The following is an 18,244-nucleotide window of genomic DNA, read 5'->3' on the forward strand; positions in this document are numbered from 1 at the left end:
TGTATGGGTATCTGAATAGGGAGGGTTTGGAGGTATATGGGCCGGATGCTGGCAGGTGGGAGGAGATTGGGTTGGAATATCTGGTTGGCATGGACGGGTTGGACCGAAGCATCTGTTTCCATGCTGTATATCTCCATGAGTTGAAACTTTATTGCTGGAACAGCACAGCAGGTCCGGCAGCATCTAGGGAACAGGAGATTCGACGTTTCGGGCACAGGCCCTTCATTCCTGAAGAAGGGCCTGTGCCCGAAACGTCGAATCTCCTGTTCCCTAGATGCTGCCGGACCTGCTGTGCTGTTCCAGCAATAAAGTTTCAACTTTGATCTCCAGCATCTGCAGACCTCACTTTCTCCTCGTATATCTCCATGACTCTATGACTCTAAATACTGCAGCGTAGTCACCTTTCCCTATGTACAGCGACAGTTTGGCACATTGATCCCTTGGCTGTAATTTTACCAATCCAGAGCCATTCAGTGGCATCACTTGTTTTGCATATATCCAGAGTGTAACCTTGGTAAGCTTCAATGGCAGAGTCTTTAACTTTTCTCTGCATATTGATTCAGAAAATAGAGACAGCACTGCAACCATATCCCCTTCCATCTTTATTGTCTTGCCCTCTAATTTGGGAAGAACGCAGAAGCTATCAGCTTCAGACTGTACTGACAGGATGTTTAATTGAAACTCTGACTATGCTGGGCCTTCTGCTTCTCCTGCAGACCTGGCTGACTCCGGTCTACTCCCTGGCTGGCACTATATCCTTATGTCTTGCTCTCTGCATTATTGCCTTTAAAGAGCCCTTCTCTTGTTTGAGTTGTACTTGGTAATTCGGGTAGTATGGCCCACCTGCAACACTGGGCTTCTCAAATCCTACATGCTGACTCCTTGTGGCCATTCTTGCCACATCGTCAGCATTCTACAGCCCATAATGCACCTTACCAAGTTTCTGCTACTCAATGCACCTGGGTGTCATCAACTGTGTTGCTTCACTGGTGGCAATTTCAAAAGCTGCCTTGAATTCCAGGTCTCTCCTTGCTGGTAGCTTTCATTGGATGGCTTTGCGTCGGAGACCATAAACCAAACAATCCCTGCAAGGCACCTCGGAGGACCCCTCTGAGTTCATAATGTTCCTCTAACCTCTTTAAGGTGGCCACGCTTTGGGTAATGGACTCTCCTTTGTGATGTACCCATTTATAAAATCAGAAGTGTTCTGTAATCATCAATGGTTTTGGTGCAAAATAACTCTCCAGCACATTGGATGGTTCTCAGCATGTCTTCTCTCATTTCTCTGGTTGCACCAGACTCCTTAGAATTGTGATGCCTTGCTCGCAATGGTACTCAAGTAAACCGGCACCAATATGTCTTGTTTGCCATTAAATACACATCAAAACATTCAGTGCACAGCTTCCAACATTCTGTCACGTCATCAAATGTTCCTATCACTCCAATTTGTCCTGTCAATTTACTTTCACACTGGTGTGAGGTTTTCCCACCGCTTCCTAACAGCCGCTCGCAGCCCAAGTCCCCTTTTGGTAAATGCACTGTGCAGCCTTTCCTTGACTGAACATTGCAATATATCGCTGTTCCCCTGGTGTCACCCGCAGCCCAGGTCCCCTGTTGACTGCTGTCCGTAACAACTTTGGTAAGCTCCTGGGTGAATACACCCCTCTTCAGCCATTCATACATTCTGAGACCCCTCATGACTGCTGCTATTGGCCTGCTCCCCAGTGCAAACCGTTCTTCCCTAGTGTAGACCGCAGCTCGAGTCTCGTTGCAACCATTTCCCTCGACGTTACTGCCATAATTCTAAGTCTGAACAATGTCCTTCCTCCAAAAAAGAGGCATTAGCACACCATTTGTGGCCTGTATTCAATCCTCGTCACCAGTCCTTGTGTTTGTGGTTCACTAGGATCAGAAATAGAACATGAGGTAGATGGAGGGTAAACTTGAAGAGGGAATTCTTTACTCTGCATCCTCTCAGCTCCAGAGTCAGTCCTAGCCTGACATCCCCAGATCCCACCTTTGGGTCACCTGACCCACTCTCTTGGAGGGTAACACATGCCTAACTACATAGATAACACTAAACTGCTGGGATTATGTTAACAAGTGCAATTTTGTTAGCTAAAAAGAGGAAACATGTGTTCATGAACTAACTATATCACTAACCAATGAGGTGTGTGCTTGCAGTCATAGACTGCTTCCTCCAAGCGCCAGTGAATGCAAACTATTCCAATCACTTGGCTCCTTCAGAAACTAGCCCCTTAGTAGCACAAGCATCTTCAGTGTGAGAGGTGAGCCCTCTCCATGTTGATCAACTCATGACATATCTCGGTCATATTCAGTCTGCCTTCCTATAGCCAAATGATTACATTGCCGGGGGTGAATCCTTCCCATGTCAATCAGCTCATGAGAAATCTCAGTGAAATGCTTATAATGTTAAGGGTGGAGTATTGGATGAGGTTGGACAAGGTCAAAAGTCACACAACACAAGGTTATAGTCCATCAACTTCATTTGAAAACACAAGCTTTCGGAGCTTTGCTCCTTCATCGGGTGTGGTGAGAGAGGAGGCAGCAGGCACAGAATTTACAAGTAAAAGATCAAAGGCTCATACAACTAATGCACACGTATTGAACAAACTTAAATTGGCTGACTCCCTACTTTTTAATCTTTAATCAGTTTGAAAGGAGATGCAGGTTTTAATTGATTAAAATGCAAATCATAGAATTTCTTCCAAGTCACTGCCCTGAGATAGCTAAAGGTTTTATGAGTGACATCTCAGGTCAGACAATGCATTTTCGGTGTGAAGCGTTGTTTAGAACCTGTCTGTGTTTTAACCTGGAGTCAGACTGGTTTTATTTCTGAAAAAAAGGGGTTTATAAAATGCCACATTGACTGATTGTGTCTACAGATTGTGTGCTTGTAGATAGAATGTATCTACAAATGCAAATCTGCAAATGCACATTCATCCCATAGACTTGTGTGTGCGCGTGTGAGTATGAATGTGCGTGTGTGAGACACAGTGCGTGTGTGAGAGGGTCTGTATGAGTGTGTGTGAGGGGAAGAGGGAGAGAGTGAGTGAGTGTGTGTGTGCTTGACAGAGTGTGTGTGAGTGTGAGGGAGTATATATGTGTGAGAGAGTGTGTACGTGGGTACGTGCAAGCATGTGAGTGTATGTTTGAGACAGAGAGTGTGTGTTTGTATATGAGAGAAGGTCTGTGTGAGTGTGTTTGTGTGAGAGAGTGTGTGTGTAATTGTGCGTGTGTGTGAGAGTAGACTGTGTGATGGGGTCACCTGCAGTCTGACATGAACCCAAGAACCTGGTTGGGTCCATATGGTTTTGCTGGCCAGTCTTAGGCCAGGCAGATACACTGGTGGATTCCAGCAGACATGCCCCATATAGGAAAGCCGGGCACTTCTTGAAAGGGGTCTCAACTTATAAGATGTTCAAATTAAAAGGGACATTAACAGAAAATGTATACAGGAAGGTGGACTGGCTAGAAAGGAAAGCTAGGGAATGCATCTTAAAGGGCACAGCTGCCCAGGCATTGTAGAATCCTGGGGAATAGAAGGAACAAACTGGGCTGAGGAAGGGAGAGTAACTGTCATAGAGGCAATGAAGCTAACAAAGGAGGGAGTTGAATCTGAAGGTGGGGAATACGATGGGGCAATCAGATTTACTGAAGATGGAGACAGGGCAGTGGAGCTGAATAGTGGGGATGGGAGGCTGTGTATTGGTGTTGGAATAGTTGTCCCATTTAAATTTAAAATACTAGCCTTAGACCCAATGTTCTCTCTTTCAAACTGGATGTAAAATTCAATTATACTGTGTTACTGCTACCAAACCACTGTCTTTACTCTGAGGATTTTAATTAATCCTGTCTCATTATACAATACAGGAAATGTCATAGTGCCTATCAACAATCAAATTCTGTAACTATTTACTCCCCTACATAATTTCCAAGGCTGATTAATGGGTAAAATGGAATATCCTGGAAAGATTACTTAGATTACTTACAGTGTGGAAACAGGCCTTTCGGCCCAACAAGTCCACACCGCCCCGCCGAAGCGCAACCCACCCATACCCCTACATTTACCCCTTACCTAACACTATGGGCAATTTAGCATGGCCAATTCACCTGACCTGCACATCTTTTGGATTGTGGGAGGAAACCGGAGGACCCGGAGGAAACCCATGCAGACACGGGGAGAATGTGCAAACTCCACACAGTCAGTCGCCTGAGGCGGGAATTGAACCCGGGTCTCTGACGCTGTGAGGCAGCAGTGCTAACCACTGTGCCACCGTGCCGCCCACGAAAAGCTTGTCCAATGTCTCAGTGCAAAAACTTCAGGTTAATGCCGAAACGGTGTTATGGTGTAATGCATGAATCTATTATGGCCACCATTGTGGAGACAGTTGGATTAATGAAGATGTGCCTCTGTTTGCTGTACCACTCATGAGGAGCGCTCCAGTACTCACTGTAGAATATGTAATTGGTTCTGTCCTCCTCACAGCCTAGCTCAATGAGCCTGTGAGAACTTAGAAGAGGGGAAATGGACCAGATACCTCTCCCCTCAGAAGAAGCCGAGTTTTTAGGAGATGCTGAGGGAGCCAACACAGTTGATGAGGATACTCAGAAAGTGGGATGGTGCAGACTGTTCCAATAGAACCAGATACAGGCTAGACCTAAGAACAAATGATTTAGTACGAACATTTGTAAACACTGGGAAGCAACAGTCAATTGTAATGCAGAAATGTTCCTGCCCTCAAGGCAATGCTTATTCTGTAACTTTACGATACCCTGATTCTAAGTCATTCTGTTCCCTTTCCCCCAATAAATTCCTGTTCAGTTTCCTGGTTACAGTATCTGTGTGGAGTTATACAAGATTACATGGAGGCTGCATTTATATGACTCAAACCTCAGTTTGCAAGGGCTATTAACAGAGATGTGGACAAGCTAAACTATGCTGATTGATTGCCAAAACCCAACAACCCAGTTTAAATTCCTACTTTCCAGAGGCTACGTTCTCCCCAGAGGACAGCAGTGAATCAGTGCCTCAGTGCTCCTCACACTTCTACACATGATGTGCATGTATCTCAGGTAATCACAGTGCAAAGGGTAATCTGTACGAAGAACATTCATCAACAAATGTCTTAACAGGTAGAAATAGACCACAGGAATGGAGTATAAAGTGCTGTATTTGCTTCGGATATATTGCTGTACAGAAGGTGCACCCATAGACCAAAAGTGACTTCAATGGTTTTTAAACTTGCTTTTCCAACCACGACATTTCAATGTCACCTGAGCAGTCACAGCTGAGTTTGAGGAAACGTGCTGAATGCTTTGTGCCTCAACAACCTTCACAGTCATTGTTTGCTGGGCCTGAGCCCAGAGGGCTTCAGCCTGCCGGGAGGCCCCAGCACTGGTGCAACTGCAACCTCCTAAGGCTGATACGATGAAAGCATTCGGGTCCCTAGCAGAAATGCAGCAGGGGACCTCTGGAGTTTGTGAAGACCCCTCTGTACCTGGCAGTCACTCCTTCCCTCTGTCCATACGCAAGGGCACTTCCCTCACTCCTTGAGGGGATGGGCATCTGGAGAAGGTCCCTTCTCACCGAACCAGCCCATGTCTGGCAGGCACTGATTGTTCTACTGGACCTAGCTGTCCATGATGGCCATTTCCCCCATCCACCTCACCATCAGGTGCTTGCCTGCTGGAAACATGTCATCAGACAGAACTTGGACAGACTCCCCTGCCCTTCAGTTCATCCTGTGCTTGACTCCTGGCATCCCTGCCAGACGTTTGCTGCATACCTATGCACTTCTATACGCTCATTCATGACACGGTACCTACATTGATGTGTACAGAAGGAAATATGAATTCTCTGAATTGTGATTTTCTGTACTTATGAATTATGAACATAATATTGGAGAAATTAGCTGTAAAAGGGTGCTTTTTAAACATGACCTATATAAATATGGCTCACCATTTTTGTCCATACACAAATATGTAATGTGCTGAGAAGACTGTAATGCGTTTGGTATGCTTTCCTATATTGGTCAGAGTATTGAGTACAGGAGTTGGGAGGTCATGTTGCGGCTATACAGGACATTGGTTAGGCCACTGCTGGAAATATTGCATGCAATTCTGGTCTCCTTCCTAGCGGAAAGATGTTGTGAAACTTGAAAGGGATCAGAAAAGATCTACAAGGATGTTGCCAGGATTGGAGGATTTGAGCTATAGGGAGAGGCTGAACAGGCTGGGGCTGTTTTTCCTGGAGCGCCGGAGGCTGAGGGGTGACCTTTTAGAGGTTGACAAAATTATGAGGGGCATGGATAGGATAAATAGGCAAAGTCTTTCCCTGGGGTTGGGGAGTCCAGAACTAGAGGGCATAGGTTTAGGGTGAGAGGGGAAAGATATAAAAGAGACCTAAGGGGCAACTTTTTCACACAGAGGGTGGTATGTGTATGGAATGATCTGCCAGAGGAAGTGGTGGAGGCTGGTACAATTCCAATATTTAAGAGGCATTTGGATGGATATATGAATAGGAAGGGTTTGGAGAGATATGGGCCAGGTGCTGGCAGGTAGGACTAGATTGGGTTGGGATATCTGGTCGGCATGGACGGGTTGGACCGAAGGGTCTGTTTTCATGCTGTACATCTCTCTGACTCTATGATTCTATGACTCTATGACTCTATGTGAGTAAACCCTGAAAAGAAGCCCCTCCCACTTCTACAAACGACTTTCACACTTAGACTCAAAATAAATTCCACTTTATGATTCTTATGACCACTGATTAAAATAAATTTATATTGGAAGAGTTGCATTGGGGGGAAGAATCACAGTGGCTCATGTTATGCAGTGCTTGATGCCTGGCTACTTTATCACAGTACCAATGTTGTTCTTCAGTCCTCAGCCACCTTCCTCACGATACTAACCATATGGCTGCTATAAATAGACAGCTGTGGTGGATTTCGCAATTTGTGTCTCCTGTTATGAAACAGTTCACATTCTAATAGTTGCTTTTATTGAATATTTAGTTTCTTAATGTTGTCAGTCATGGATAAAAATTTTCTGTATCTGTCTTGTCATCTGCTTTTGCATTGACGTTGTTTACTGACTGTTAAATATGTAGCACTGCCTTGAATAAAAGTTTATTTGTTTCCTACAATCCTTTCTACCATTCCTTGCAACCACAGTGCCATGAAGGTCAGTTCATGTCAATCCACCACAGTCGTCCTTCAGACAAGGAAGTGGACAAAACACACATTATCACTGAGAGAAAGTAATAGTGAAACAAACAGTGAATCAGTGATGTACATCCAGAGTGAAGAAAAACAAAACATTTCAGCACTGTTGAGTGGCAATGATTTGTTTGACTAAATGTTTGTAAGGTTATTGAAGCTAGAGTAAGGATAGTTGCACAGGCAGGGTATTCATATGGAAAGAGTGAAATACAGAGTGGATCAATGAACTTTCATATTTATGCAGGAGCTCTACTTTTAACAAAAAATCTTACTTAATCATGCACACGTCAGTCTGTCTGACTGTCTTGGCTGAAGGGTTACCTTATAGAGGTTTATAACATCATGATTTGGAGGTGCTGGTGTTGGACTGGGGTGGACAAAGTTAAAAATCACACAACACGAGGTTACAGTCCAACAGGTTTATTTGGAATCATTAGCTTTTGGAGCACGGCTTCTTCACATCATGAGTGGCATAGATAAGGTGAATAACCAAGGTCTATTCCCCAGGGGAGTCCAAAACTAGGGCATGTAGGTTTAAGGTGAGAGGGAAAAGATTTAAATGGGATCGGAGAGGCAATTTTTTCACATAGAGGGTGGTGCGTGTATAGAATGAGGAAGTGGTAGAGGCTGGTAAAATTGCAAACATTTAAAGGACTAATACATGAATAGGAAAAGTTCAGAGGGATATGGACCAAACACAGGCTAATGGTACTAATTAAGTTTGGGATACCTGAGTTAGATCAAAGGGTTTGTTTCCATGCTGTATGACTCTATGACTGCATGACTTCTTCATCTTTCCTATCGTCTGCAGTCAGTTGTAACATCAAAGATTCCAAACCACAACTTCGATTTGATCAATGATCTGAGTAATCTTTACTCACATGGGTTTGATGTGACTGAAAACACTGCAATATTTCATCTGAAAGATGATGCTGAAACCAGCATTGAATCTCCCTGTAAATGCAGCACTCCCATTCAAGACAAAATCCAACTGGAATTGATTCCATGGTACAAAAGATCATCATTTGCAAAGTTGAAGGTCACGCTGATTGGGGCAGCTCAATTGTGTTTGAAGAGAGATGATCCTCTACGTGTAAGTTTATGGTGACTTAATATTGCTTGAAAAAGACACTCACAAAAGCTTCTTACCCTGTAAAGCTTAATCCCAAAATCCCAGGCACAACCATGATCTATATGGACTTCAGTAACGGTTCAACATGATTCCGCATGGTAGACTATTTAGCAAGGTTAGATCTCATAGATTGCAGGGAGAACTAGCCATTTGGATACAGAACTGGCTCAAAGGTAGAAGACAGAGGGTAGCTGCTTTTCAGACTGGAGACCTGCGGCCAGTGGTGTGGCACAAGGATCAGTGCTGCTTCCACTGCTTTTCGTCATTTATATAAATGATTTGGATGTGAATATAGGAGGTACAGTTAGTAAGTTTGCAAATGACACCACAATTAGAGGAGTAGTGGGCAACAAAGAAGGTTACTTCAGATTGCAACAGGATCTTGACCAGATGGGTCAGTGGGCTGAGGAGTGAAGATGGAGTTTAATTTAGATAAATGCGAGGTGCTGGATGTTGAAAAGGACTTATAGCAGGACTTATACACTTAATAGTAAGGTCCTGGGAAATGTGCTGAGCAGAGTCCTTGGAGTGCAGTTCATAGCTCCTTGAAAGTAGAGTCGCAGGTAGATAATGAAGAAGGTGTTTGGTATACTTCCCATTATTGGACGGAGCATTGAGTATAGTAGTTGGGAGGTCATGTTGCGCTGTACAGGACATTGGTTAGGCCACTTTTGGAATATTGCGTGCAATTCTGGTCTCCCTGCTATGGGAAAGGTGTTGTGAAACCTGAAGGGGTTCAGAAAAGATTTACAATGGATGTTGCCAGAGTTGAAGGGTTTGAGCTACAGGGAGAGGTTGAATAGGCTAGGGAAGTTTTCCCTGGAGCATCGGAGGCCGAGGGGCGACGTCCTAGAGGTTTATAAAATAATGAGGGATATGGATAGGATAAATAGACAAGGTCTTTTCCCTGCGATGGGGGAGACCAGAACTAGAGGGCCTAGGTTTAGGGCGAGAGGGGAAAAATTAAAAGGGATGTAAGGGGCAAATGTTTCTCGCAGAGGGTGGTACATGTGTGGAATGAGCTGCCAGAGGAAGTAGTAGAGGCTGGTACAATTGCAACATTTAAAAGGCATCTGGATGGGTATGTGAGTAAGAAGGGTTTAGAGGGATATGGGCCAAGTGCTGGCAAATGGGACTAGATTCGGTTGGAATATCTGGTCAGCATGGACGAGTTGGACCGAAGGGTCTGTTTCCGTGCTGTGCATCTCTCTGACTCTATGACTCTACACTCTATGCCAAGAATAGGAATTGGTCCAAATCCGCGAACTGACAACTTTTAGCCCAACATTCAGTAGAAGTTGGTTTCTCAGATTATCATTTGGACTATCTGTCATATCCTAAAGACATTGCTGTATTTGAAAGTTACCAAACCTGAGCATGACAGAGATGTCCACTGGCTCATGGTAGCAGCAAAAAAAGATCAGAGAGAATCTGATAAGGGTCTGCATGATGGGTGACAGTGAGGTTAGTGGTAGAATCACGTGAGTAGTCCAGTGAGGGCTATCTCAACATCAGGAACAACTCATAGCATTTTTAATGCAATTGATGAGCAGTGGGTGAGCTTCTCGCTATACAGTGTTTCGCACTGCAGCTTCCTGTCTATGAAATGTGCCGCATAAGCTAGACATTGAGAATTCTCACTTTGGAAGTCAGAGCAGCTATCTATCAACTTCAGTTCATCACTGTCTCCACGTTGTTCAATGACCTACAGCCTCTGTTCATTTTGTTTGTACTCACATTTGGTAGTTGTAAATAAAAACTCATGTTTAAAATTGCTCGTATGTGGTGTTCCCTTATTGGACACTGACAAGGTGCAGGTTTCCAGTGGCCATTGAGGATAGAGAAGTGGTGACTTAGACAGGATGTTGCTATGGACAGGTAAACTGTGTGCACCCTGGTGGTTAAACAATGACTAGATTGAGAGAAAGGGGTTGTATGTGTGAAGGAGTATCAGCCACGATAGTGTGGTGCTGAAAAAGCACAGCAGGTCAGGCAGCATCCGAGGAGAATTGACATTTTGGGCATAAATCCTTCATCAGGAGTGAGGTTGTGGGCCGGGGGTTCTGAGAGATAAATGGGAGTGGGGTGGGGTTGTGGAACATAGCTGGGAATGTGATAGGTAGATGAAGGTGGGGGTGAAAAAGATGATAGGTCAGAGAGGAGGGTGGAACAGATAGGTGGGAAGAAAGATGGACAGGTCAAGAGGGCAGGTGCCGAGCTGGAGGCTTGGGACTGGGATAAGGTTGGGGGAAGGGAAATGAGGAAACTGGCAAAATCCACATTGATCCCCTGTGGTTGCAGGGTCCTGATGCGGAAGATAAGGTGTTCTTCCTCCAGGTGTTGGGTGGTTAGGGTTTGGCGATGGAGGAAGACCAGGACTTGCATGTCCGTACCAGAGTGGGAGGTGGAGTTAAAGTGTTCGGCCATGGGGCAGTGGGGGTTGGTTGGTGTTGGTGTCCCAGAGATCTTCTCTGAAGCGTTCCACAAGTTGGCGTCCTGTCTCCCCAATGTAGAAGAGACCATATTGAGTGCAATGAATACAGTAGATGACGTGTGCAGAAGTACTAGGTTAATTTCTGTTGGCTCCTTTGGGCCTTAGACAGAGGTGAGTGGGGAGGTGTGGGTGCAGGTCTTCTTGCGTTGACAGGGGAAGATGCCAGGAGTGGGATGTGGGCTGGTGGGGGAAGCATGGATCTGACAGGTGGGGAGGGAAATATACCACTATTGATAGGGGTCTGTTTGTAGGTGGCGGAAGTGGTGGAGGATGATGCAATGTATCTGGATGCTGGTGGGGTGGAAGGTGAGAACCAGAGGGATCTGTCCTTGTTGCGTTGGGAGGGGTGGGGTTCAAGGGCGGGGGTGCGGGAAGTGGAGGAGATGCGCTGGAGGGCATTGTTGACCATGTGGGAGGGGAAATTACGGTCTTTGAGGATGGAGGCCATCTGGGATGTTCTACGATGGAATTGGTCATCCTGGGAACAGATGTAGCAGAGGCGGAGGAATTGAAAATAAGGGATAGCATTTTTACAGGAGGAGGTTTAGTTCAGATAGCTGTGGGGGTCGGTGTATTTGTAGTAGATGTCTGTGGTCAGTTGGTCACTGGAGATGGAGATGGAGAGGTCCAGGAAGGGGGTCGAAGATGGAGATGGAGAGGATCAGAAAGGAGTTTCTGAGATGGAGATGGTGAGATCCAAGAACCAGTATCAGCCATAATGACTACGTGACCGCAAGCAGTGTGGCTTTGTGCCTGCTGTGCCATCACATTGTTGATGAGGGACAATGGTAGATTGCCAATGCTTGTTCAGATGCACAGCAACCTTTCAAAAATGGCATGGGCACAAGGGATGCTGGACTTTTGGTGGATGTCCACTGTTTGGTGAGTTGTTCCAGGAAAAGCACATGGTAAGATGGGGATGGAGTCGGATCTGATAGATGTCATAGGAGTAAGGTAGATAAAGAGGGAAGGAACAAAAAATGTCATTGGGCCTCATGCAAAAAACCCTCCAAAAACACTTAAAACAATTCAGATTTATCCTAAAGATTGAAGATTCAGCCTATAGTCTAGATTTCAACTGTAAATAATGTGAAATCAAAATCAGCAATCCAAGTTCTTTGAATCAGTCTATTTATCAAATAATGTTACATCTTAACTGACTTAAATAAATGTTCAGAGCATGCCTACACCACAAAACAAAGATGACTTACAAAGGAGCCCCAGTTTCATTCAGAATGGTATATAGTTCAATCAACTTACCTTCATCTTTCCATCTCCAATGGAACAAGCCCAGTCTGTCCAACCTATCTACGTAAGACAACCTGCTCATTCCAGGTATCAATCAAGCAACAAGAATGGAAATTGCTGAAGAAACTTGGCACGTCTGGTAGCATCTATGGGATGAAAGCAGAGTTAATGTATCTGATGAAGGGTCAATGACCTTGAACCATTAACTCTGCTTTCATCCCATAGATGCTGCCAGACCTGCTAAGTATCTCCAGCATCTGCAGTTCTTTGTCTTATATCAATCTAGTAAACCTTCTCTGATTCACCTCCAATAATTTACTTCTAGAAGTAACGAGACCAAAACTTCATACAATATTTGAAATATGATCTCACCAATGCTATGTATAGCTGAAGCATAACTTAATTTTATGTTCAATTCCTCTCACAATATAGAATAGCTTTCTTGGTTATGTGTTCTGTCTACATATTAACTCATGCACTAGAACACCTAAATTCCTCTGCACCTTGGAATTCTGCAATCATTTTCCACTTAAGTAACAGTCTGTGTTTTTTTATTCTTCCTGCCAAAGTGAATATCTTCACATTTTTCCCCATTATACTTCAACTGCCATATTTTTGACCACTCACTCAACTTCTCTATATCAGTCTGCAATTTCCCTATACCTTTTTCATAACATACTCTCGTAGCTGTCTTTGTGACATCTGTAAATTTAGCCACCAAGCCTTTACTCTGTTCATCTAAGTCAATTATATAAATTGTAAAAAGTTAAGGATCCAGCACAAACCCCTGCAGGATTACATTTGTCACATCTTGCCAATCAGACAAAGACCCATTTATGAGTTCCCTCTGTTTGCCACGAGTCAACAAATCTTGCATCCACGCTGATACAGAACCATCCACATCATGAGCTTTTATTTTCCACAATAACGATTAACATGGAACCTTATCAAAGTTCCTCTGGAAATCCATTGAAAGTACAAGGCTCCCTATTATCATAGCGGATGTTAGTGCTTCAAATAATTCAATAAATTGGTTAGACATGATTCCCTTTGATGAAGCCATGCTGATTATTTCAACATTTTCTAATAGTGTAACAAAAAAGTCACTTTAATGACCCATTCTATTACGTCTGTCATGACAGACCTTAAGCTTACTGGTCTATAGGTCACTGTTTTTGGTCACCTTGCTACTTGAATACAAGGCCTATATTTGCTACTTTCTACTGTAGACAAGATTTTCCAGTAAAGCTCCAATGTTGATAACAAGCCAAGAATGTGAAGATTATCCAGTTATGTCCTGTAGACAAAAATTAGGACTATTCCAGTCCGACCAATATACAGCCTATCTACATTTGACCGTGTGGCATCAGTGAGACCTTGCAAAAGTAGAGTCAAAGGGAATTGGGGATATTCTCTGCAGCTCAGAATCATACCTGGTGCAAAGGAAGATGGTTGTGGTGATCGGGGGTCAGTCATCTCAGCTCTGGAATATGACTACAGGAGTTTCTCAGGGTAGTGTCGACCATCTTCAGATCTCTCATCACTGACCTTCTTCCCATCATAAGCTCAGAAGTGGGAATGTTTACTGATGATTGCATATTGTTTATCACAATTCGCAACTTCTCAGGTACTGAGTATTCATGTAGGCAAGATGACCAAAAAGTCCAAATATAGCAATATATTGACAATATCTAGTTTTGGACTTACAAGTAGCAAACAACATTTGTGCCACATAAGTGCCAGGCAATGATCATCTGCAACAAAAGAGAATTTTACCACCACCCCTTAATGTTCAATTTCATTACTATCAAATAATCACCTGGTATAAACAACCTAGGGGTTAATCATTGATTTGAAACTGAACTGGTCATTCAAAGTTTGGGAGAAGATTTGTAGCTCGGGTGCTCGTTGCTGTGGTTCTGTTCGCCGAGCTGGAAGTTTTTGTTGCAAACATTTCGTCCCCTGTCTAGGTGACATCCTCAGTGCTTGGGAGCCTCCTGTGAAGCGCTTCTGTGGTGTTTCCTCCGGCATTTATAGTGGCCTGTCCCTGCCGCTTCCGGTTGTCAGTTTCAGCTGTCCGCTGTAGTGGCCGGTATATTGGGTCCAGGTCGATGTGTTTGTTGATGGAGTTTCCTGCATGAATGCCGAAAGAATCGAATCCTTCCACCAAGTGTCAGATACAGACCGCCAGTCAACAACCCACAAGCCAGAGACACAGCCAGACAGAACGGACTCAGGATGATCCAGGTAATGATTACAGACGCTCACAACAGACTTCACAGATACAGACAAGAAATTGCGCGTCAAAAGTCGTTAATTTCAAAAACCACTAATCATAGAACAGGCTGTCACCATAGGACAGAACAGGACTACACACCGCAAAAAAACGGCACTAAAAGAAAAAAATGGCCAAACTAACACACAACAAAGAGGACACCACAACACACACCTGGGTTAAAAACCTCTCCCACAGACAGCTCACAGACACGGAAAGAACAATACTGGCCAAGGGACTCAACTAAAACCACAGGGACGCCAAGACAGCAGACTTCCTAGCAGCACTAGAATGCACACTCAGGAACAATGGACTGACAGAAGAGACACAACAAACAGTGAGACAAAGTATCGTACCCCTGATAACAAGGAAAAGACAAACACATAACCTCAACACCAAGGAGAGGGAAGCACTAAAATCACTAAGAAACGATAAGAACATAATCATACTACCAGCAGACAAAGGCAGAATGACGGTCATTCTGGACAAAGCAGAGTACATCCAAAAAGCACAACAACTACTTGCAGATACCAACACCTACCAAAAGAGGGAGTTTGACCCCACCCCACAGCTCACCAATAGGATAAACAACACACTGAGGAACCTACAAAAAAACGGACAGATAACCAGGTCTGACCTACAAAGAATGAAACCTGAAAGCAACAACACCCCCAGATTCTATGGACTACCTAAAGTGCACAAACCAGACATCCCACTCAGACCCATAGTATCACTACCAGGGACACCACCACACAAACTGGCTAAAGAACTACAGCAGAAACTGAAACATCTGATCAGTGGATCCAGACAATCTATACAATCAACACAGGAATTCTTGGACATAATCAGAAATATACACATAGACAAGGAAGAAACCATGGTCTCATTCAACGTAACGGCACTGTTCACCTCTATTGACAAAGCCCTAGCCAGAGAAACAATAGCCAACCTGCTGAACAGACATAACAGACAACAGGATGTTAAACCCATCAACAAAGACGGCATACTTAAACTACTGGACTTGTGCCTCACAACACACTTCACATTCAACAACCAGATATACGAACAAATCAACGGAACACCCATGGGCTCACCGATCTTGGGACTCATAGCAGAAGCAGTAATGCAAAGGTTAGAACAAACAGTCTTACCACAAATTCAACCCAAACTCTGGGTCAGATACGTTGATGACACCTTTGTAATCATTAAAAACACGGAAATAGAGAAAACACACCGGATCATCAACTCCACACTCACAGGAATCCGATTCACGAGAGAGGAAGAAAAGGACAACCAACTCCCATTCCTAGACGTGAGGGTACAGAGAACACCGAATGGAGAATTCACCACCAAGGTATACAGGAAAGCTACACACACAGACCAAGTCCTGAACTATGAAAGCAACCACCCCAAGACACACAAACGAAGTTGCATCAAGACACTATTCAAAAGGGCCAAAACACCCTGCAGTACACCAGAACTGCAAAAAGAGGAAGAGGAACACCTATACAAGGTATTCGCCAAAAACGGATATCCTCGCAATTTCATCAACAGATGCCTAAGAGAAAGACAACGGAACGAGGACATGCCGCAACCCAAAGGACTAGCCACACTACCATACATCAAGAACATCTCTGAAATGACAGCCAGACTACTGCTACCACTAGGACTTATAACAGCACACAAACCAACAGCCACCCTCAGACAACAACTCACCAGAACGAAGGACCCGATACCCAGCATGAGCAAAACTAATGTACTGTACAGAATCCCATGCAAGGACTGCACAAAACACTATATAGGACAAACAGGAAGACAGCTAGCGATCCGCATCCACGAACATCAACTAGCCACGAAACACCACGACCAGCTATCCCTAGTAGCCACACACGTAGACGACAAGCAACATGAATTTGACTGGGACAACACTACCATTATAGGGCAAGCGAAACAAAGAACAGCCAGGGAATTCCTAGAAACATGGCACTCATCCACAAACTCCATCAACAAACACATCGACCTGGACCCAATATACTGGCCACTACAGCGGACAGCTGAAACTGACAACCGGAAGCGGCAGGGACAGGCCACTATAAATGCCGGAGGAAACACCACAGAAGCGCTTCACAGGAGGCTCCCAAGCACTGAGGATGTCACCTAGACAGGGGACGAAACGATTGCAACAAAAACTTCCAGCTCGGCGAACAGAACCACAAGAACTGGTCGTGTGAAGCTGCATCCACAAGAGTAAGTTGGGGAAAGAAATACTGTGGTGAGTGTGCCCATAGTGTTAGGTGTAGGGGGGAATGGGGTCTGGATTGGTGCACTTCAGCGGGTCAGTGTGGACTTGTTGGGCTGAAGGGCCTGTTTCCACACTGTAAGTAATCTAATCTAATCTCATTCACCTCCTGACTCCCTAGAACCTATCCAACAACTACACAAGGCACTAGTCAGGAGTGTGATTGAATACTCCTCACATCCATGGATGGGTTCAGGTCCAACAACATTCATAAGAACATAAGAACTTGGAGCAGGAGTAGACAATTCAACCCTTGGAGCCCGCTTCGCCATTTGATACGATCATGGCTGATCTCATCTTGACTTCAACTCCACTTTCCTGCCCACTCTCCATAACCCTTCAACCCATCACTCATTAAATATCTGTTTAGCTCCTCTGTAAATTTATTCAATGTCTCAACATATGCCGCACTCTGCGGTAATGAATTTCATGGATTCTTCACTGTTTGAGAGAAGTAATTTACCCTCAACTCTGTTTTAAATCTGCTACCCCTTACCCTAAAAGTACAATCTCTCATTCTAGATTGGCCTACACAAAGAATGTCCTTTCAACATCGACTTTGTCAATTCCTTTTAACATATTACATCCCTCAATTAGATATCCTCTCATTCTTCTAAACTCTAGAGACGGTATAAGCCTAAACTCACTTCATAAGACAAACTCCTCAACTGTTGAATCAATCTGGTGAATCTCCTCTGAGCTGTTTCCACTGCAACTACATCCCTCCTTTAGTAAGGGGACAAAAGTTGCATGCAGTATGCCAAGTTTAGTCTCATTAATGCCTTGTACAATTGCAGCAATACTTTCTTACTTTTACAGTCTATACTTTTAGCAAGAAATGCGAAAATTTCATTTGCCTTTCTTATTACCCACTGTACCTACAGACTAGCTTTCTACAAGTCAAGCACAATGAGACTCAGATCTCTTTGCACTGAAGCACTCTGAAGTTTCTCTCCATTTAGACAATTTTTTGCCTTTCTATTACTGGACCAAAATGGATAATCTCACACTTATCTATATTAAATTCCATTTGCCAAATTTTGGCCCATTTATCTAACCTATATATATCAATTGGCAAATTTCTAATTTATTCATTGCATCTTACTTTCCCACCTGTTTTAGTGTGATCTACAAATCTGGCTGCAGTACTTTCTATCCCTGCATCCAAGCTATTGATATCAAATGCAATAGGTGGAGCTTGAGGACCAAACCCAGTGGCACCCAACTAGTTGTAACTTGCCAACCAGTCAAAAACCCATTTATCATAACTGTCTGCTTTCTATTGGTTAGTCAGCCCTCTGTCCAAGCTAACATATTACCCTAACCCCATGTGATTATACCTCGTGTATTAACCTTTTGTGTGGCACTCTATGTCAAACCCTCTGGAAATCCAGATATACATCTACAGGATTCCCATAGTCCGCATTGCTTGTTACATCTTTTAAGAACTCTAGCAAATTAGCCAAACATGATTTACCCTTCATAAAACGATGCTTACTCTAATGGATTTTGATTTTCCAAATGTCCTGTTACCAATTCCCAACAATTTCCG

This window comes from Chiloscyllium plagiosum, unplaced genomic scaffold (genome assembly GCF_037043375.1).
Source record: "Chiloscyllium plagiosum isolate Xiang-an unplaced genomic scaffold, Cpla_swu_hap1 HiC_scaffold_1, whole genome shotgun sequence".
NCBI classification, from domain to species: Eukaryota; Metazoa; Chordata; class Chondrichthyes; order Orectolobiformes; family Hemiscylliidae; genus Chiloscyllium; species Chiloscyllium plagiosum.